Source organism: Urocitellus parryii, chromosome 4, assembly GCF_045843805.1.
Source record: "Urocitellus parryii isolate mUroPar1 chromosome 4, mUroPar1.hap1, whole genome shotgun sequence".
Lineage (NCBI taxonomy): Eukaryota > Metazoa > Chordata > Mammalia > Rodentia > Sciuridae > Urocitellus > Urocitellus parryii.
Window position 1 is genome coordinate 115,714,396 of NC_135534.1, and position 23,830 is coordinate 115,738,225.

Below are 23,830 nucleotides of genomic sequence, written 5' to 3' on the forward strand. Positions count from 1 at the left end.
TAATGTTTTTCGTTCTTCGAGAGGAGGCCATGGTATCCCCTGTTGGTGTATGCCATTAAAACTATGACTTAGTGATAAAGAGAGGTCGAAGCAAGTAAATAACACAAACCCTTAACAGCATCACTCTTGAATGAACAGGTATTAATAATCATTGTGAAGATGTGAGATATAGTTGTGGAAGTTCTAATCATGTGCTCATAGTAGCACTACGAATTAGCAACAGAGACTTAAATGCGTCATTAAGAACTCCTTCCAATATTGGGGTCTCTTTTCTTTGGGTTGCAGATTTGATACACATTCAGTGATTTTGTACAACTTGAACAAAATAAGATCTTAAGCAACTGGCCTCACCATTTGATTTTCCAGCTGCTATAAATCAGAATCCCTACCCATCTTGGATTATGCCATACACATGCATTTTAGTGACAGTATTCTAGGCCCAGGAGCACCTGCTCCAAGCTTGGACTTGCCACCCAGAATTCATATGAGGTTTTCATCACTGATGTTGACTATCTGTGCTGACCAAGGTCCAAAAGAATCCTAGGAAAAGGTCTCCACTTATCCCCTGGGCTGCCATTCAGAACCACTACTGCTCCTGGTACAGCCCTCTAGCGACAGAGATTTTGCTATTTAGGGGCATCCGCTCCACAATTTGCATTCTGGAACTGCCATTGCCTGGCACCTTGCCACCAAGACTGGCAGCATGGAACACACATAGGCTCCTCACTAGCTGCCTTCTCTGTTTTGGCAAGACGAATGCCGTATTGTGGGAAAGCAGACTTAATTGGTTTTCTGGGGGAGTTTAGTTAAGTCGAGCCACCTCAGCTCCAAGTTGATGAAAGTGTAACTTTGCCCTTTCCAAAAGCCATGGCAAATAAATGATGGGGAAATACTCCAAAATGCACATGGCTGGGTCCTCTGGCTCTCCTTTTCTTTTCTTTTTCTCTTCCCAGTGACTTTGGGGAGGTTTGGGCAGTGATCCTGCATACACAATACTGTTCTTGTTCTTCTTTTCTCTACAGAGCAGCCTTGAATAGCTCTGTCTAAAATTATAAGCAGGGGCAGCCCTAGGCTCCAAGAGATCAGAGCCCTCATGCTGGGCCTGAACAAAGACCCTGCTTTTTCCCAACAATTAGCCCTGCAAAAAAGGACATCTATCTCCCTCTATTAAAACCACCACGTGCCTTCAAGTCACCCCATTGTAAAGCTAATTAAATAACACGCCTCTCTCCCCATGCAGGTCTCCTGATTAGCTTCTCTCAGTCGGAAACCTCTGCAAAGAGCCCAGAGATAGACCAGCCAATGTTCTGTCTCATAAGCCCCACCCCCACCTCCAATTAGCCATCACCCTTGGAAAGCCATCCTTATCAATACCTGAGTTCATTCAGGCTCCACTTTCAACCACAGTTCAGACTCTAGTCACCTCCAGCTCCAAGACCAAATTGATATTCTTTTAAAAATAAGTTTATGAGGGCTGGGGATATAGCTCAGTTGGTAGAGTGCCTGCCTGGCATGCACAAGGCCCTGGGTTCAATCCCCAGGATCACCAAAAGAGAAGAGGTTAGAAAAGGCCAAACATTTCCATCACAGTGTAAAATCTTTGGGGGGACTGCACCCACAGGATGGTCCAGAAGTGCTGCTGTTGCCACTGGAGTGGGGCAGCTCTACAGGCAGCTCTCCACTCTTCCTGGGAATACTCAGACCTGTGTGATATGACACACATGCTTCTGGGGAGGTATTACATAGGAAAACAGGGCAAAGAAAAAATATGACCATCATTTTTTAAAAAACATGATTAAGAAATAACATGCTACCCCTCGAGTTAAATTCCTTCAAAGACCCCTTATGGATGAATGCAATCAGACACTTCCTCCTCTGCCTTCAAGTGGGTACATACAGGCTTCTGATGGAGCACTTACTACATGGATGAAAATAAAGGGATCCCCTGAAGGGCAAGAACCACGTTCAACTCAAATTTAAATTTCCAGCTTGAAGCACAGTGACTTAGGGTGAATATTTGATAAATGTTGGAAGAATAGATAACTAAATAAATGAAGAAGCAAATGAAATAAGGAATGAATAAATGAATGAATGAATGAATGAATACAACCCATTTTAAAATAAATGTGATCTGAGACAGTAAATTCAGGCCTATCCATCTTTACTACAGGTCATCTTTGTGCCCAGAAAAGGGCATTATTATTTTATGGCACAGCCCTCTGAGCCTATCAGATTTCATACACATGCATACACATACTCATATGTACACATACTCTCCTTCTCAAATACAAATATACAAGTATCTTTTGGGTGAGTTTGTTTTTGTTTTTGTTTTTGTTTTGTACTTGGGATTGAACCAGGGGCACTTAACCACTGAGCTACATTCCCAGTCTTTTTTTTTTTTTTTTTTTTTTTGAGGCAGGCTGAGGCTAGCCTCAAATTTACAATCTCTCTGCCTCAGCCTCCCAAGTTGCTAGGATTATAGGTGTGTGCCACTGCACCCAGCTCATTCACAAGGTTTTTAATAATGAAAAATAGAAGAATACCAGACCAGCCATTTCTAAATCTTTTTAATAGTTCTGAGCTTAACTTTTCAAACCAACTTCAACCTATGAGGTTTCCCATTAATTTAATCTTCAGACTTACATAAACCTTTCCTTCTACATGTTTTTAAGAAGACTCACCAATCTTCTTGGATATCCTATACAAATGAGTGAATGACTAATTTATAAAGTAATCCCATATAAAATTTAAGTCTCCCATGAAATATTCAAAAGTGGATTTGAACTGTTAAATTCCCAAACATTTTAAAACAGCCCAAATCACTGAATGATCCCCATCTCTAACCTACAAAGCCTTGTAGCAGAACCCACTGCCTGATGATTCTCATACAACTTCACCTCTGTGCACGATGGCATTTGGGGTCAGTTCTCACCTTGTTATTTTACCACCGAAATCTCAACTTTTTAAAAAGGTGTCTTTTCTTAATACTTATGGGTATCTTCCATACAGAGCAAGAAATCAAGGCTTACAGCAACAGGGAAAGCTTCTATGATTACTCAGTTAATAAATAATCATATCAATAAAAAAGAGTCTGTAACCCCTGGCTGAGACTCAGGGAGAAAGCCCTCATTCGTTTGGCCGTCGCCTTGTTTTGGCAAGCTTCCTACACGCTCAAGTGGAATGCCCACTTCATAATGATCATAATGGATTGAAAGCTGTAAAATTAGACTCTGGCTGGCAATAAGCTCTTTATTACTCTTCTTTGCCACGGGCAGGCGCAGGCGGGGAGTGCCTCCATTCTCAGATGCTGCCTTAAAAAAAGACCAATCCAAGACCTCTCTGACACAGAAAACCCAACAATAGGTCTGAGAATGTAGCTCAGTGGCAGGGTGCTTGCCTAGCGTACTAAGGCCTTGGATTCAATTCCCAGCACCAAAGAAAAATAAAAAAGGACACCAAATGAAGACAATGGGATCTGCATTTACATATAGATTTGTCTCCTCAAGATAGAGCTTAGGCTCAATACAAAGAAGCTATTGAGCATTGAACCTGCAGATCAAATAACCTACAAAGCAGAAATAAACTGTTACAACAAAGATAAATAGAAAGCATGGTTCAAAGAGAAGAATTAGTGGAAATGAATGTTAAGTATAAGTGCTACTGTATTACTTAAATAGAAATATCAGATGCATATGATCTTTGTGCTTCAATCAAAGAGAAAGAACAGAAAATAAGAGACATGTATTATAAACACAAGCACTGTCATGTGGATATTGGGTATAAGAATTAAGTACATTAGGTAAACACAAGAAGTGGATGTTTTCTGAATCCAATTGAAGTTTTGAGCCATGTGAAAAGGCTTCATATAGACAATCCAAGACACAAGAAATCTCTCATTAGAAGGAAGAAAAGTTCAGAACTGACTATAGGGAGCAGCCGTGCTGAGAGTTCATGTCAATACATTCCAGTTAACAAGTTATTTAAGCAATGACTTCGGGGTAGCTAGCCACATAATTCTGCAAATAGGATCCCTTGGAAAAGCAATTAGGAATCATTCCTTTCACACTATCTTCAGAGTTTGGTCATTTTAAATCCTTTTTGTGTCAAATCTCAGACCTAAATGTGAATAAGCATCTTTTCTCTGATGGAAAGAACAGCAATGCTTTACTTGGTCTAGAATGGAAGATCACAAAGCACTTCCACCAACATCATTTCACAGCGTCTCTTAGAAACGCATTAAAGGAGGGGAGGTATCCCAACCTCTTCATACACAGCATCTGTCTGGAGAGCAGAACTCTCTCCAGTGTTTTGCCTAACTCTAATCCAAGTGAGCTGTGCAAAATACTGAAGATGCACATAAGCTCAACTCTTTCAAATTATTTGGGTGTTCAAAAGTCACTCTCACCTACCACTCAAAAGGCCTTCAAATCTGTTTTTATTTTGCCACGTCTTTTGTCATAATTTGTTGGATTTCTCATTAGATCTTTTATCACTTAAGTAACATAAACCATCTGAGTCATAATTTTCTCACCAAGAAGGAGTGTGTAGGGGGAAAGGGAGGGAAGGCATGGAGTGGTGGATGACGAAATGATTAACATACAAATTCCTACTCATCTCCAAACAGAGTAGGAATGAGAGGAACTGTCCTCAGGAGGTAGATATCATAGGATCCCAAGTGATGCAACTGCCTGAGCTCCAGAAGAAACCAGAGGAGAAATGAAATCACAGCTGGGGATGAGGGAAAGGAGAGCAAAGAGGCAGCTCCCTTCCCATGGGAACTACGGGTCGAGGGAAACTGACATGAAATAAACTCTTGCACCCAGAGCTTTAATGTCTGCTGCACATCTCCCTGCAGCTGCATCAGGAAAACATTGGGAAGCCTTGGAAATGAGAGCAGCTGGCCCCAAAACTAATGTTGTTGTTGTTGTTTCCCCCACTTATACATGTGTATTGGGATTTCATAGTAACATGTTGTAATAGAGATTTCAGAATAAGTATGACATGACATTACAAACACACAAGTAATACATTCCGGGAAATGTTTCATTGTTTTAAAGCCACATACCTCAAATTATTCACGAAGGGGCAAGTGAGCACCTGTAAGAATGGAGAAAGAATAACAAGACAGGGCAGAGGACTTGGGGAGCAACCTCAGATACACTGGGTATTGACACTTCCAGTATAAGAGATGTTTTTTCACTTCTCTTGGATTCACAGTGTTTATGCCTTCAAAATGCCCAAGATAAATATATTAATTTTTTTAAACCTCTGGTCTCTGATTAAACCCTGTGGATCCAGGATGTTTGCCTGGCAACTATTAATGACTTTCTCTGAAACACATCAAAGACAAGGCAAGGAAAGTGAAAAAGAAATATCAATATTAGTCATTTAGACACATGAATTTACCTTAGATGAGATTTATATAATTGATTCATAAAAGTATGATAAAATGATCCTAGAAAAGTCTGCTGACTTCTTTGAGTTCCAATACACTAAAGGAGCTTAAAAAGCAAATTCTGTTTGTTTTGGTTTATTTGTAATACAAGAGGTAAGGGGAGGGCGTTAATGTTCCTATTTAGAGATGAGGAAATTGATAACCATTTAGCATAACTAGATTGGGAGATTGCATGTCCTTCACAAACCACACATGTAATGGCTGATTTCTGTTGCTCTTTCCTGGTTACTTACTTCAGATACCCTGCCCAGGGCTCAACACCATGTTTGATACTATGCTGCAGACTCTGGCTGACCTGGGCTCAAATTTGGAGTTTGTAACTTACAAGCAGTGTAATTTTTGGCAAATTATTTCAACTATGTAAAGCTCAGCTTATTGGTCTGTGAAATGGAGCTAACAATAACTCACAGGATTTGGGGTAAGATATAAATAGGGTAATGTATGTAAAAGGTTTGGCAGTATCTGACTCAAAAGTAAATAATAAATGGCAAGATTTTTTAAGTTCAAAACACACATACACGAATACCAAGAAAGCTTAAACTCAGGTATCCTCAAAATATTTCTTTACCATATAGAGCAATATTGAAGAGCCAGTTAAGACAAATATTTGTTTATGCCATAGATCAAAAGAGCAATTCATAAATATTTAGGTGCCCTAGATATTTTTTAAAAGAAATCTCTGTCCATAAGAATAGCCAGACAATGGGGGAAACATAGTTTTAACAGCATGGGAACAGCTAGATATACACAGGCAAAGGAAAGAAGTTGTATCTGTTATTTCACACAGCACATAAAAAGGAACTCAAAATGGATCATAGACTTAAATGTAGGAGCTAAAGCTACACAGCTCTTGGGTAAGACAAATGGGAATAAATAGTCACACTTTACATTATGTAGTGATTTCTTTGATACAGCACCAAAAGCATTTAAAACAAAAGAGAAAAATAGATAAACTGGTCTATATCAAAAGCAAAATCTTTTTAATGTTACAAATTATAACGTGACAACTGACAATATAAGGGATGTTTGCAAATTATATATCTGACAAGAGAATCTTATCTAAACTATATAAAGAACTCTTATGACATAATTTAGAAAATGAGTCAAGGATTTGAATAGACATTTCACCAACAAACATATACAAATGGCCAATAAGCCCATGAAAATATGTTCAACACCATGAAGCATTAAGGAAATGCAAATCTAAACCACAAAAAGATACCACCTCACATTCACCATGAGGGCTATGATAAAAAAGGGGACAAGAATAAATATTGTTTGGAAACAAAGAAGTTGGAACACTCAAACATTCTTTGGTGAAAATGGTGTAGCTACTTTGAAAAATATTTTGGGAGTTATAGAAATAGTTAAACATATAGTTATCATATGACCCAGTGATTCTACTCCTAGATCTATACCCAGCAGAAATGGAAGCATGTTTGTGAAGAATGTATGCATGAGTATTATAGTAGCATTATTTGTAGTAGCCACAAAGTGGAGAAAATCCAAAAGTCTATCAATAAAATGTGGTATAGTTATCTAATGGAGTATTATTTGGGGGATAAAAATGAATGAAGAAGTGATACATGTTACAACATGCATGAACCTTAAAAGTATCAAGCCATATGAAAGAGCCCAGTCACCAAAAATTCACATATTGTATGGCCCCATTTATACAAGAAGTCCAGAATAGACAAATTTATAAAGACCAAAATTGAGCCAATGGTTTCTAAGACATAAGGGTAAGGGAAATGATGTAGAAAAGAGACTGACTACTAATGGGGATGAGATTTTTTTTTTTAGGAAGGACAAAAAATGTTTGAAAATTATATTGTGGTAAATGTTGCTCAATATTGTGAATATACTGAAAAAAAAAACAACTTAAATTGCACACTTTAAATGGAAAACCTCAATATAATTGTTTAAAAAAATAAAACAACATTGCTTTTCCAGAGGTAAAGTCAAGACAAATAAAAGAAGGAGAAAGAATTTTCTATCATCTAGTGAAGTCTGTCTAGTGGGGTCTATGAACATCATCTTAAGACCGTTTGCTTAACCAAAGTTCAGTGGAAAAACGTCTAACATTTCTGTGACCTTCTTTTCTAAACTTCCTAAGTGGCTTAGAAATAGTCTGCCCGGGAAACTCCAAATGGAACCTAAAAATATTATCTCCTGGCTTTATAAACACCAGGAACACTAATGAAGTGAGGAGCAACAGTCCCAAGAATGGAATATTTCATTCAGGTTGGGAGGCACAAGTGAAGCCTACACTCATCTCTGAATACAGGCAGGAAGGCCAAGGAGGGGCCAGGCGAGGGCCAGGGAGGTGAAAATCAACACAGGGCAGAGAAGAAAAGAATAACAGTGATCTAAGATACATAAAGCAGAGCCGGGGTGGCCACTATTCTAAACATCTGAAACGACCCCTTTGCAAATCAAACTCTGTCCTCCTTCTGCTGACCAAGTTTGGAGAAATGAGTGATCTTCAAGGCAGACTCCACAACCCTCACTTTCACATAATTCAGAGGCCACAGAGGTAACCTGCTTGCACTGGTCTCGTCTTAACCTCTGGTCTGCAGCAGAAACGCCCCTTCCATCATTCTCATTCCCATAGGGCTATTCCAAATCTGCACAGTGCTGCATGTCTTTCTGAGGTCTCCATCCAGGCTATGCTGATGCCACTCTGAAGCCCCAATACCTCATGGAGAATGAGGCCGCACTAAATATGCATTGATTGAGAAGGGATAGAATAGAGGTGCTCTGATGTGACTAAGACACTAAGTCCATCCTACAATCCAGTTAAGAGCCAAGACATCAACCACACCTCCACCAGCTATGATGAGTTTGGACAACCAGGGTACACATATTGATCACCTCATCTGCTATGTGGCAATTATTGGGCTAGGCACTGGGGATACAGAAATAAATGATAAATTCCCTCAGCCTTAGAGGGAGAAGAATCATTAATACACATACATGGATACAACTCTCTTCTGGACCAATCTTAAGACTTTAGGATTAAAGAGGTGTGTGTGAGAGAGACAGAGAGAAGGAGGGCAGATTTTAGAACTTCTAAACTGATTTAAAACTCCTGGGCAGTAATCACAATCATTCTGATAAATGAAATAATCCTGGTTGGTTCAACAGACCTTAACTGAGTGCCTGTGACAACTCAGGCATTCATCTAGGAACATGACAAGGTGCATGCACCCCGAGGTGCAGATAGTCTCACAGGGAAGACAAAAGCTGTGATCATAACACATTGCAATGATTTCTACAAAACAGGTACTCATCAATATCATGAGGACACAATCAGGGCCTGAACTAAGGTATGCACAATATTAATAATAAAGAAGATGGGATAAATCTAAGAGCTGTGTAGAAGATGAAGTTGACAGAACTCAATGCTGGCTCAATATAAGGACAAGGTGGTGACCTCCTGCTGGTTTTCTCTCCTGAGTTTTTTCCTTCTACTTATAGTACCAGACCCCTCCTACTTTCTTTTAGGAAATCAATTCTTTTTCACCCAGTAGAGCGCTGATGGAACTGCTGAGCACAGTACCCCCAATGCCTCCTGTTCACAGAGGGAGACAAGAACCCACATGGCCATTTAGAATACCCCATTTCCATATTTCATTAATTGCCTTAAGGATGGGCATGCCAAACTCAGGGAATTTGTATATGAGCATGACAAGGACAACATTTTTTTTTTTTTTTGGTAATGTCTAAGACCATGGACTTTCCTTCTTCTAGCAAAGCAAAGAGATGAGCTAGAGAAGAGGAAGAGGAGAGGAAAGAAGAGAGCAGGAAAGAGGAAAAAGAGGAAGAGTTGGTGGAGAAGAGACTTAAGTAGATTTCTGACTTCCTAGACTCTCTCAGGCTGCCTCTTCTACAGGGCTTCCCTTCTGAAAATCAATAAATTCGAAAGTAGTTTGAACCAGTTTTCCACCATTGTATAAACATAAAGAGCCCTAACCAACACAAGGGTTAAAGTGGAAAGGAGGGAATGAAGAAGAGCCAACTGTCTAGTTCTGGGATGGGTAGCTGACAGTTTTCTTCATGGAGACAGGATCCATCGAGGGTGAAGATTAGGACGCAGAGGCAGGGAGAGAGCAAGAGCTCTGTTGTAACTCTGTTTTTTCTGTGAAGGATCCAGGTAAACCGTTCTCAGAAAAAAAGCCCACAGAAACACCTCAATGTGTTAAACTTTGGCTGATGCTACTAAATAACCTGTGCCTCTGCCCACTATTATTTTTTGATTTTCAAATTTTCTTTAAAGAGATGTATCATTTTTATAGTGATTTATTTTTTAAATAAACTAAGCATTGGTATTTTCGTACATGGAAAATTACCAGGTCACAGCCAGGAAGAGGACAAAGATAATGTTCAGAGGCAGCCAGAACAGCACAGATTCTCTCCTCTCTCTTTTTCTCTCCTCTCTTTCTTCTCTCTCCTCTCTGTCTCTTTCTCTCTCTCTCTCTGTGTGTGTGTGTGTGTGTGTGTGTGTGTGTTTTGTGTGTGCGTGTGTGTCTCCTGTTCAACTTTCACTTCTGTTAGAGGGAGTTGAAAATGATTAACTTCTACCTGCCTACTCTGCCTTAGACCTTGGGGAGATTTTGGAAATACAAAGAGTAAGGGGCCAATATAATGGGAGAGGTACAAGACACTACCAACTTTCCAACTTGCTCTCCTCGGCCCCTGATCTTATTCAATCAGTTCACATATCAGCACACCAAGTCAGAACCCTTTTTATTTTCACTTCTCTCATTGAAGCAGAATTAAAAGATTACTGTGAACACAGTGACTTTCTTTTCATATCTGACTTGTTCTTTCCCATTTGAGTTCCCTAAAACAGTCCCTTCAAGTTTCCTGAGAAGGTTTTGAATTTTTTTCATATGTGGTAGAACCAGATGGAGAACAATTAAAAAAAAAATCACTAAAACTCCTTCTGAAATACCCTGAAAGATATTTAAGGGGATAGCTAAATCACAAACTCCTTTAATAACCGGCTTTAGAATCCAATTTCCCCCTAATTAATCTAAATCCCTCTTTTCCTATTTAATCCCATCTTTTTCTTATTCACCAATGAAGCTAAAGAATAGCTGATGACTTCCTGGTGATATTTTAGGAGAGTTAAATCTACAATAGTGTTTAATCTTAATTGATTTTATACTTATTTCCAACTCACTGCTCATCTGAAGTTCAATTTCTACAACATGTAATTTTTTTAAAAAAATGAAGAGGAAAAGTAAGTTAAGCAAAGGAAGATATGTAGATACTAAGTGTCTTAGTCCATTTTGTGTTGCTGTAACAAAATACCTGAGGCTTGGTGTTTTTAAAGAAAAGAGGATTTATTTTGTTCATAGTTCTGAAGAACAAAGACTGTATAAACATCTGGATGACTCTGGTGAGGACCTCATGGTAAATAATGTAACAATGGCAGAACATGTATGAGAGGAAGAGAGGCCACGTGGCAAGACAGGAAGTAAAAAAAAAATAGGGGAGGTGTCAGGCTCACTTGTAATAATCCATACTTGAGGGACTTTTTAGAAGAGCCAGAATATGTTCCCACTAGAAAAGCATCTATCCCTCTTAAAGACCTAATCACTTCCCACCAGGCCCTCTTCTTAAGGTTTCTACCACCTCTCAGGATCACACATTGGGGACCAAGCTTCCAGCATATGAGGCTTAGGAGATATGCTCAAAGCATACCCAAATGATGGTACTTGGTATAATGATACAGTACCATGAAGGCTAAATATATGCAAATCATGGAAACCACCCTAAATGTTACATTTTCCTCTGTATTTTACAAGTTAAAAAAAAAAAAAAAAAAAAAACCTCTTTGAGATAAAAACAGAGAGCAAAACAAGTGTTCCTTTAGCTCCATTTAAAACTTGTGTGATCAGGAAGGAATTTTGAAAAGACAGATGGAAAAGTGATTAATTGTTTACTAAATAAATATGGAATTTCCCTCCTCCATTGCCCAGTCAGTAGGGCTGAGAGATGCAGGCAGCCCTAGGGAAATGCGGATAAATATGCTAAAGCTAGAAGCCTCTTCCCCAAGCCCTTCTCCCAGTTCTGCTCAGAGACATTTCAATTCCATTCTTTGCCAAGGCTCTCCCTCTTCCCGTCTCCAGAGCAGCGGCCCTACATCACATTGAGTTTAAAATAAAGAAATGCTTTTCCTAAAGAATTCGCACACAAATAATCTCATTACCCCAGTGCTTGGGTTTATACAGCAGACGTCTTCTGCCAGGGGGAAAAAAATGCACTCTACGCTCACTCACATGGAACAGCTGCGAGGAGAGAAATGGTATTTAATTCATTGTGAAATATTCAACAATGGCTACACTGCACTTTTAAAAGCCTTTTGATAGTAAAACCCACAGGGAACAGCCCATCCTGTGTGCTGAAAAGCAGCTTCCCCACAATTAGTCTCTCTATTCAGAGGTCTGAGAAGTCTGTGTAAACTTCAGCACGTGCTATGTACACTGTGGACGGCTTCAAGGCTATAACCTTTCAGAAACTTCTTAGGGTTTAGTCTTGCTTGGCGACTCTGTCTGTCTGCTCACCGAGCAGGTCAACTGGGGGTGGCAGAGTAAGAGGGCAAAGGGAGTACCATATTTAGGTAAAAGGGGGGGGGGGACTCCAGACCCTAACTGAATATCCAAGAAAAAGAAAACCATTCTCAGGAAAAGCCTTGTAAATTACCAGGCTTAATCATGCTCTTAAAAACCATTGTTGCACCAAAAGAAACCAGAAAGAAGGTCCAAAAGTAACCAGACAATAGTGACGCGTTTTCCTATTTCTAGTTCATCTACAAGATTTTTATGGGTCTCTGGATTGTGGGAAAGCTAGGGAAGCTTATATTCTCTTCTGGAGGGTAAATATTAGTCACTAAGTGGGAAGTAACAATAAAGATGGAAAAAATGTTTGGGCCAGCAAAGTTTGCATAATGATTAAGAAAATGGATTTGGAGTAAGATTTGAATTTAATTACGACCCTTTTTCTGCCTCTTGGAATTAGTTAGGTTTCTTTGGGGGAGAAAACATTGCTTGTCTGAGTCTCATTCATCTCATCCATAAAATGGGAGTACTGTAAAAGCAAAAGACCCCATATGTAAGATCACTTATAGAAGGTACTTAATGAATGATAAGATCACTTATAGATGGTATTTAATGAATGATACCTAACCTCTCAAAGAGCTCTAGAAGAACAGGCCTTCTCTTGAGCTTCCTAGAATGGGATTATTTAGAAATGGAGAAAATGGGCTATGAATTATTCTTCATCAATATTCTTGATTTTGTAATTGGTCAGTAGGGAGGCAACATAGAAATAAGAATATGCACAGATATCTAACTGGAAATTCAGATGGATCTAGACTATGCTTAAAAAAGTAAGACTAACATTCAACAAAACTTTGTATTGTGATATATTGGTTTTTATTGTTTAGATTTCCTAAACTCAGAATTTTCAAAGCACAAAGTACTGAGGAAATGCCTAAATAGACCATGTATGGTTAAAGTCAATGAAGCAACTCTTCAATTATTTCTACTCTTTGTTCAACTTCAGGAAAGGTCTACAGGTGTGTCTATTCCCAGAAATAGCCAGCAGTTTTCATTATTATAACTCATTTAACCTATGAGCATTCACCAGGATGTAAGCCCCAAGCTTACTCAGCTAGGAGGATCCATCTGATGTATTGGCCAAGATTAGAAAAGCTGAGACATCACTGGGAAGTTCAAAGTAGCTGGTGATCTTTCTCCACAGATTGGAGAGGTCTGAATATTATTTCCACTCATTTACTTGAGTTTGTAGCAGTGAATGGAACAGTTCTTGGTTCCAAAAGAAGCCAGAGATAAAAAATGAGGGCTAAGATTCTAAAGGATGACCTTGGGTCAGGGTCAGTTGGCTGGAAGAATCTGTAACCCAGTGGTTTATCTGCCATTGTTGTTTCTGTATACATTATTTGAGTGGGAAGACACTATTTTTTCCTCCTGAGATAAAAATGATGGCGGAAATCTATCGCTTACTATAAAGTTTATAAGAAAAATCTCAGTGCAGCTTTTCTATGGTGCTATGAAGTGGACCTACGTGGCCCATCCACATGCTCATCTCCTGCTCACTTTAGACAGGCCATGGGTCCATAACCTTCATGGGTGTATGCAGAGGGGCATGAAATTAAAAAAAAAAAAAGTGGTGAAAAACAGAAAGGAAAGACATGGCTGGACTTAGGGCAAAGCTGTGATACTTCTCTCTGAGACAATGGGAATGGGATGGAGACAGTTTCCAGATTTAAATACATTCTCTTGGGATTAACCAGAGCAGAGAGAAGGGGTTATAGGAAGGAAGTTTTATACCAGTGAATTCATTCCTGTTCAACAAGATATTCATGGTGTACTCTCTAAGTACAACATGCTGCAGAAGGGTGCAGTGGTGCCTCTTCCCTTGGGATAGTAGCTATCTCTTCCGAGATCTCAGACCACTTTGAGAATCAGTGGAAAGCAAGAAACCCTTAGAAATATTGTCATACATAATTTCATCAGCAACATATTTCTGAAGCTCATCTCCAACAAAAACCCCTGCTCCATGAGAATCAGCAGGTCAAAGACTTGGCAGAAAGTTGTCAGGGTTGATTAAAAAAAGAAAAAGAAAAAAAAAGAATGTGTGAGTTAAGTATTTTATCAAGTGAAAAAGGCAAAGGCAACCAGAATCTTGCTTCTGTAGATATTTAACTCACTGGCGTTTCTTCTTCTCAGGCACCACTTTGGGAGGTATAGGAAAGACTGGTTAAATAACTGAGAATTGGTAGCTTTGGTAGCTTTGGTTTGGATATTTTAATCCCATCTGCAAGGATGGGATTACAAATGTAATAGCAAGAAAAATCCAAAAGAGTCAAATAATTTTTCAAGACTCTTGAGTAAGCCTAGCTGAGATGATCAAGAGTGGGATGAAAAAAAGCAGGTCCCTGTTACAGAAAAATAGTGAAAAATTGTCTCGGGGGAGACTAGATGGTGATATGGGGCCTGAGCTGGACTGAAAGAAGGGGCCACTTGTCCTGGGGACAACCAAGCTGCCCACACATAAATGGAAAGGTGATTTCTCTGAGTGCAATTAGGCCTTGTGTTTGACCCTTGACCTTAGTCCCATGGGATATTTATGTTCTCCAGACAGACAGCAAGGGGGAAAATGAGTGAAGATGGAAACTGAAGGCAGTTAATAGAGAAAGAATATGAGAGGGAGAGGGAGAGGAGAAGGGGGAGGGGAAAGGAGAGAGAGAAAGAGAAGGAAGAAAAGAGGAATTGATTGGAGGGTGGGGAACCTGATCAATTTACAGCAGTCTAGGAAACCATCAGTTCAGAGCCTTCTCTGGGCCATGGGGCTTTGCTATTTCCACATTCGATACTATTTTTTTTTTTTTTTTCTGCTCAATCCCTCTTCGAGTTGGACACCCTGACATTACAAATGAACAAACTGAAACTCAGAAAGGTTCAGTGATTTGCTCGTGGTGGCAAGATGGTAGATGGCAGAGCTAAAAGCCGGACCCATCCGTCCCACGCAACTCTGGTTGGTTTCTAAATCATACAAAGCACTTTCGCGCTCGGGGTAGAGCGTTACACTCCCTTACTTCGACCTCTATCTCCCCAACCCATCTAGAACTCCCTCTAGCCTCTTGCAAAACTAAATCTAAATCCAGAATCTCTTCGGTTCCAACCGCCTATTTCTTAACCCGGGTTGGGTCAGCCCACGCCTCTCAGGTCTCCCCGGGCTGGAGGATGGGAGCTGCAGCCCGGGGTGCCGGCCGCCCTACCTCCGGGCCAGCCTCGCGGCGCCCGCCTCGCTGGCAGCGCCAGGGTTAACCGGCCAGCCCTGCGAGCAATGATTTCTGTTTTATTTCAGCAGGGGAAGTGTGCGCTGCCTGATTAGCCTGACGGTTTCCTCTTTTCCCATAACCTCCAGACCCCCACGGCCCAAGTGTTTACTCTCTGAAATAAAAAATCTGCTGGTGTTTTTCTTTTTGTGTGCTCGAGTATTTTGGGAGGCTTGCTGGAGAGGAAGGCGGGGTAGGGGTTAGGGATGGGAGGCTGGGGGAGGGGAGCGGGGCGCAAGCCTCCAGCTGCAGGCTCTGGGCTGAGACCCCTGGCTGCAGTGCCAGAAAGCAACTTATTAATGAGGGAGCTGGGTCTCCTGCTGCAGCAGCTATAAACACACCGAACATCTGGAGAGAGAGTAAGAGTCTGTCCCCGGCCAGACATGAGTACAACTGGCTGTCCCTGCGCGGCCATCCCCCACCCCCTCCGCTCTCTCACACACCCCTCTTCCCTCCGCTGAGCTCCAACCCTCACATCATCCACCCACCCAAAGATTTCCATTCACAGAGTGCGGCGGCGCCCTCCTCGTGGACTGCCCGGCCGGAGCCGCAGTGAGCGAGGCCCGACGCCAGCCAACGGTGTCCCCCGCCCCCGGCCCCCGTTCCAAAAGAGGGCTCAAACTGCTTGGATCCAATAAGAACTCGGTGCCCCCAGGGACCTTTTCCCAACTCGGACTAAATATTTGTGGTTTGAAAACGTTAAGAGAACTTTTTTTTTTTTTTTTTCTCTGCAGCCCCCTGGGAGTTCCAGTGCAATGCAATTACTTCCTAGGTTTTTTGAGAAGCAAGGACTAAGTCACTGCTCAGGCCAACAGAATCCTTGCATTCTAATTGTAACTTGCCCTGCCCTGAGGCTCGGCTTTCATCATCTAGATTACCTTCCTACCCAAGAACCAGTAAAAGTGATTTCCATTTGTAAAGACCTTTCCCCATTCCGGTGAGTACCAGTCCCTAACCTGGCCCAGCTTCTTTTTCTGATTCTCCCCAGGCATCCCTCTCCTTTCACTAGTAAATGAGTCAGTGAAGACAAATGGGCAGGAGATGAGATTGGGCAAGATTCATTAGATAATAGTAGGGCATCTAGTGTCTTTGGCTCACTTAAATTCATACTCAAACCATGATGGAAGGAAAAAGAAGGAAAGGAGCATTTGTTGGTCACCTGAACTTTTGTTGGTCCATGAACTTTGAAGTATAGTACTCCCATTGAAGGGGCACAAGAACTCTTTGAAACATGTGTATACATCAAGGAAGCTCAGGGGAACTTAGTGCCAAGAAGATGCAAGGAGTGCTCTTGTTCTTTCCAGTACATCAGACGAAGCCCTCTGTCTAGACTCAACTCCCTTTTGCTTATACTGAAAATATATGCCATCCAGGCAGAGCAGCAAGTTCAAGGCCAGCCTGGGCAACTTAGCAAGACCCTTGAGATTTTATATGTATATATAAGTGCCAAAAGTTCTTATAATATGAATATTAAATAGCATTAGGTTCAAAAGCTACCAAGAGAGCCAGAGGTGGAAGCAGAAAATAGGAAGCAATGTAACAATGGTAAATGGGGAAACTTTAGTATGCAATCTGCCAAAGTGACACCCTTCACTTATGGAGAACAGGGTCAGGCATTCATACACAACCTCTCATCAGAAGAACATAATGATAAGACAAGTGTGGGATACTCTTCCTCATGTCCTTTGTGGACTAGGCTGACTCTGCTTCTCTGCTTTCCTCCTGCATTTCCTTGGGTCCCCAACAGAGATGGGTCGGGGTATGCCAAGACTGTTCCCGCCTCAAGCCTCTCTCTGCACTGTCCCCTCAGAGTGGTGTGTAAAGGCAGGTAGGCTCCAACAATGGCCTTCTGTGAAAGGCCAAAACTCTGAGACAAAGCCACAGCCGGCTCCTTCCTAGACACTATGACTCCCAAGTCAGGACCTGAGAAGGTCCATATTTCCCACCTCCCTTAGTGTTTGGATTTTATTTAGTGAAAGGTGTTTTATTCCCCAGTTTTGTGCTACAGAATGATTGTATGTTATTATCTTTGGAAAATTTAAGACAGTTCCACATTGAGTTGGAAAATTGAGACAGTACAATAAAATAAAATCCTGAGACTGGAGGCTTCCAGCAGCATTCCTAGTTCACTTCTTTAGACCACCTACCTATACATCTTCTCTAAGAGGAACAGTCCAACATCCTCTCAGGGATACCATTAGTCCAATATTATAATATTCAGTATGACATCATCCATGAAACACACAACTCACTGGGTCAAAACACTTTTAAAGAAAAAAGAATTGAAACAGGCTTCTAGGAAAGGAAAAATCCTGACGGAGGAAAGAATAGATGCATGTAGCAGATAGAGTTTTAAACACCATTTTTTTTTTTTTTTTTAAACCCCAGGGCCATCTGAGATGGTCAGTTGAAAGAACAAACCCACTAAAAGAATAAACATTTCGGAGCAAGGTGAATCTCCATTTGACAAGTCTCTCTGGCATTCCCTCAACCTTCTCAACACTTAAAAGCTGAACTGGAGGCATCTGTTTTTCTTGCTGAAACTTCCCACCTGGCTGTCGATAGCCTGTTCCAAACACTGCCCAGGTTTGATCTCTCCCAGCCGCCTGGACGCCTAAGAAAGCTGCAGGAGACACTATGAACCCGACTCTCCATCTTATCTCCCACTTGAACTTCCAGAGTTTATTTGGGAAAGACATTTTTCAGTTCCACCATTTTATTAGTAAATTTGTTTTAGAAAATTTAAATAGATCCAACATCACTCACTGACATTGCCAACCTTTGTATCATAAGTAAGTATGATATTGCATATGAGAACCATATTTGCTTTACCATGTAAAGTAACCCCCACATACACACTTGAATAAAAATCACTTGTAAGCCAGGGTTCCCCTTTTTCCATCTGTCTTCTCAGTATCCAGTATGTGGTACTGGTCACCAAATGTGTTCAACCAATTATTGCATCACTTTCTGACTTCATGATATCCAGACATTTGTGACTCCCAAATGCTCTTTAGGGCAATGATTTATAAAGCAAACATTCCTATCATGCTTGCTAAGTGAGGTACTGTTTTATGCTTTACATATATTAACTTAATGGTTCTCAAAGTGTGATCTCTGCACCAGCAGGATCAAGCAGCTCCAGAAAGCTTGTTAGAAATACAATTTCCTGAGCCCTAACCTAGACCCACTGAATTAGAACCCTGGGGGTAGAAGAACCTTACAACCTGAGTTTAAACAAGCCTTCCAAGTAATTCAGATGCACCCGTGGGAGTTTCTGGTTTAGGGGATCCAAACTATGGCTTGAGATTTTGCATTTCTAGCAAGTTCTCTGGCAATATTAATGTTCCTAATCTGGGGAACACACTTTGAGAACCCTTTGTATACATGAGGAAACTCAGTACCAAGATCAAGTTGCGTAAAGTCATACAGTTTAGAAGAACTGATGTATACCCAAACAACCTGGGTCCAGAGTCTGGGTTCTTTACCACTATATTATATATCTACATCTACATCTATATACACATACACACACATACACACACATACACCTATCCTTTCTCATGAAGAATGGGTTGTTGTGGCAGTGGCAGGAATTCTGAGCATGCAGGTAGATGCGGGTTTTACTGCAAACAAAACATACCAAACTGCATTATATAAGAAAAAGAAGAAAAAAAAGTATTGTCTTGTTTTTCAAATCAAGTACCATGATAATAAGATTTATAGGTTCATCCTCATAAAGAAAAGTTGGATTTTCTATGTTCCATAGCTATCGGTTGCTTCCCAACTCCAAGAAAGTATTTTGTAGAAGTTTACTTGGATTGCTAAAATCACATCTATAAATTTGGTTGATTTAGGAAAAATCTATCGGGCTGGGGATGTGGCTCAAGCGGTAGCGTGCTCACCTGGCATGCGTGCGGCCCGGGTTCGATCCTCAGCACCACACACAAACAAAGAAAAATCTACTCCTGGATTTGAAAAATAATCTATGAAATGAAAAAAAAAAATTGGTAATACATCAGTCAGGAAAGGTACCAAGTATGTACTTTTGGATATACACGATGAGTATTGTAACTGGGAAGTTGACAGCAAACCATGGACAGGTGGCAGTTATGGGATGTGCAGTGGTCTTGCACCTAGCCATGCAGCCTGGGTGCTCAGTGGCTCTCTGATGTCAGTTTTCTAGTTCCTAGTAAAAGACAGGCATTGCTTGACTCCAGTTAGGTTTGGGCTCCACTCCGAAGTTCACTGTTTCCATCTGAAAATGGTTTGCATCCAACCTGTCACTTGTCAACCTGGTTGTGCCTAGGGACTAGTCATGATAGTTAATGACACTAAAACAATAGTGAGTTCTTAGAGACAGGGAACCAAATACTGACTTTTTTTAAAAAAGCGATTCTTGTTATGATGATTAAGAGACTGAGCCAAAGCTCAGGGCCAGAACAGGGGAAGGGAACAGAGAGGAGGCAGGGTCAGTGGGCTCTACTCCAGTCAGACTATAAACAGTAACAGACATTTCAGCCCTGTCTTGTGTAAGGGGCTCCATTGATTCACAAGGTTCCCTGACAGAAGGATGACGAGAAGCTCAGACAGAAAGGGCCCATTCATTCATGCAGAACACCAGCTCTCAGCCCCCATTGGCTCTCCATAATGGCTCCAGGCTGATAGGGAGTGGGGGCACATAGGCAGCCAGGAGGAGGAGGTAAAAAATGAAAGAAAATGATGACTACAAGATTGTCATGAAGAAATGTACAGCTGCACAGGCAATTGCATGCAAATGCGGCTTCCCTTTTTAGCTGGATAGTTAATGTCCTCAGAATCATCTATTTTTCTCTTTCATGTCATTTCCCCCTCCCCTTCTCGCCTTGTCTTTTCCCGAGCTCCCCACTTCTTTTCCCCTTCCCATTCATCTTTCATCTTCTCTTTCCATTATTCTCCACCTCTTTACCAAGACCTGCCTTTATTTTCTGGCCAGTTTCACATATCTCATCCTTCTTCCTCTGCACCCCTTTTACTATTTAAGCTATCCATCCGATTCCCAACTCGCCTCGTTACCGAGTCTACTCTCCTCTCACCTGGTAAAGCTTTCCCCCAGTCAGGTTTTTTTCTCAGCCGTATTCTCTCCTCCACCTTCCCTCCCTGCATTCCTCTCTTCCTCTTTAGCCTCTGCCCCTTCACAAATAGGAACCATGTTCAGATGAAGGCCTTATCATTCCTCGATGGCTCCTCCTGTGTATTGCAGTCACTGACAGATGTGTAATCCTTGGAAAAGAAGTTCATTCATCCCTTCTGAGAGCACAAACGTGAGGGGGGAGCGGGGGTGGGAAGTAGCCATGAGATGGAGGACGGGAAGGAAACTGAAGTTATAAATAGGATAAAAGAAAATGAAAAAAAAAAAGTAGAGTATTTTTTTCCTCCCTTTCTTTTTATTCAACACATCTCCAAGGAAATATGCCACAGCTGGAGAAATCATTGGTTGGTCCACGTCTTCATCTCCCTTCCTTATAACCCCTCGATCGCCTTCCAAATGACACCCATCACTGAGGCGAGCTGGACTACAGCCCAGGAACAGTCCCTGCAGCTCCTTCATCTGGACAGCTCAAAAGCCAAAGGAGGGGCTGGAAAGACTCAGGGTTCTTGCCAGACATTTCCATCAGAGGGAGCCTGAGGCAGTGGAGCAACAGTCCAGATTTGCAAAGATTGCCACCAACTGGTAAGGGAGCCAAACCCCCCATGCAAGTTTTCTACCATTGCTGAGCTACAGTCGATGGCAGCCCAGATCATTCTAGGAATGGTTACTACACACCCCCCTTTTCCCATCCTACCCCAAAGTCACAACTCTGAGTGACCCCAGCTACCATCTCCAATAGACTATGGAATGAAGATTACACTATATTGCTATTAAGTACAAGCATTTTAAAGTCAGTTTCGCCTGGCGCCTGTATTCCCAATGGCTCAGGAGGCTGAGGCCAGAGGATTGCAAGTTCAAAGCCAGCCTCAGCAAAAGCAAGGCACTAAGCAACTCAGTGAGACCCTGTCTCTAAATAAAATGCAAAGTAGGGCTGGGGAGTGGCTCAGTGGTTGAGTGTCCCTGAGTTCAATCCCTGGTAACCCCCCCCCCCAAAAAAAAAAAAAAAAAGCCAGTTTCATCCTGAGGGATTCTTCATACACTTCAAGTTCTTTCATTCATTTTGAAATGAAAACTTAAAAAAAAAAAAAAAAACTTTGAGAACCTTGGTGAGGAAGTGAATGAAAATCATCTCCACTTGGAAGTTTATGCAGTTCTCAGTTAAGAAAGAGGAGGCTCATTCTCTTTTCTGTGAACATTTTTATCTTGAGGCCATGGGCAAGTGGGAAGCCTCAGCCGTTAGTAAGATGCAGAAGCAGAAGCAATATTCAGAACTGAAAGTTGAAGGTCAGGTAGCTTTAGCTTTTCTTTCTTTTCCTTTTCCTTCTTTTCTTTTTTTCCCCTTTGATATGGGGATTAAACCTAGGAGCATTCAACCTCTGAGCTACATTCCCAGCCCTATTTTGTTTTGAGACAGGGTCTTGCCAAATTGCCCAGGTTGACCTTGAACTTACAATCTCAGTGTCCAGAGTAGCTAAGATGACAGATATGGACCACCACATCTCCCAAAAGGCCAGGTAGCTTTAATCTCAGTTGCATTGGGAGATAGAAAACTTAAGCATTGTGGCATTAATAGGATTCAAGAACTATACAGATATACCATTTTGACCTTTTACTTATACAAATAAAATCTATTTTGTTTACAAAGGTTAAAGGGTCACTTTTTCATGTCCTCAGATTTTAAGACCTTAAGTATAACCCGTGAACAAGTACAAAAATCTTTCCAGCCTTTGTTGCGATATGGGTAGGTAAATGAGACATTGGTATTCATGCTTGGAGGGACTATGAAGATATACAAATATGTGAAAAAATGTTCAACATCTCTAGTAATTAGAAAAACGCAAGTCAAAACTACTCTAAGATTTCATCTCACTCCAGTCAGAATGGCAGTTATCAAGAATACAAGCAACAAAAAGTTTTGGCGAGGATGTGGGGGAAAAGGAACACTCAAACATTGCTGGTGGGACTGCAAATTGATGCAACCAATCTGGAAAGTAGTATGGAGATTCCTTAGAAAACTTGGAATGGAACCCCCATTTGACCCAGCTATCCCACTCCTTAGTCTATGCCCAAAGGACTTAAAAACAGCATACTGCAGTGAAGCAGCCACATCAATGGGTATAGCAGCACAATTCATAAAGCCCAATGGTAGAACCAACCTAGATGCCCTTCAATAGATGAATGGATAAAGAAACTGTGGTATATATACACAATGGAATATTACTCAGCAATAAAAGAGAATAAAATTACGGCATTTGCAGGTAAATGGATGGAGTTCAAGAATATCATGCAAAGCAAAGTAAGCCAATCCCCCCAAAACCAAGGGCCAAATGTTTTATCTGATAAGTGGATGCTAATCCATTATGGGGGCACATGAGATGAGTGGAGAAACTTTGGATTGGGCAAAGGGTAAGGAGGGGAGAAGAGGGGGTATGGGGGTAGGAAAAGTGGTGGAATGAAACAGACATCATTACCTTAGGTTCAAGTATGATTGCACGAATGGTGTGAATCTACTTTGTGTACAACCAGAGAAGTGAAAATTTGTGCTCCATTTGTGTACAATGAATCAAAGAGCATTCTGCCATTATATATAACTGATTAGAACGAATTTTAAAAAGATAACAATAGCACATGATAGCAAAAAAAGTGTTATTATGTCTGGAATCTAGGGCAATGCCAAAAAAGTACCTCAGAGACCAGTGGTTATTGAGTCAACTGGCTATGGAACATAGGGATTGATTTCATTCTGCCCTAGAGAGTATCAGACAACTGCAAGGCAATTCCAATGCATTCTCTCCTTCACACACCACATCCTACCCAGGCCTACAGCAGCTTGCCCTGTATCTCTCTGTTTATTTTTGATGGAAGATAAACTATGAAAAATAGAGCAGTCATTTTTTTCTTTCTCTACTGTTATAAAAATAGTTTGCCATAAAAATGTGTGATGTGAAAGAATACTGAACAATAACTACAAAATTGCATTTAAGTTGATTTGATTATCTTCCCCAACCCATGACTTCATTTCATGTAACACCTCAAAAGTATGTATTTTCAATATTTAACAGTAATAACATTGCTTGTGCTAAGAATTCATCTTGAGAGAAAACACAAATTTTGACTGGCTTTTTGATTTGGGTTTATTATAACATGGTCTCAGGGAAAATTAAACTTAGTATCTGCGTTAGTCAGCTGCTAATTGCTGTGACCAAAATACCTGCCAAGAACAAGAAGGAAAAGGTTTTGTTTGTTTTGTTTTGTTCTTGCCTTCAGAGATTTAGTCCATGGTCCAAGAGCTTCATCATCCTAGACCTTAGGTAAGGCAGAACACCAAGGCAGAAGGAAATGGTAGAACATACCTCATGGCAATCAG

The 23,830-nt window shown here is 40.9% G+C and overlaps 1 protein-coding gene and 1 non-coding gene across 3 annotated transcripts in view; one reads left to right on the forward strand and one right to left on the reverse strand.

Annotated features, from left to right (window-relative positions):
• Positions 1–23,830, reverse strand: part of Ets1 (ETS proto-oncogene 1, transcription factor) — a 129,817-nt gene that overhangs the window by 74,294 nt on the left and 31,693 nt on the right. The gene's annotated exons all lie outside the window — the stretch shown is intronic.
• Trnaa-ggc (transfer RNA alanine (anticodon GGC)) lies at positions 1,477–1,549 on the forward strand. Its single transcript has one exon. It is a non-coding gene; the product is annotated as a tRNA-Ala (tRNA).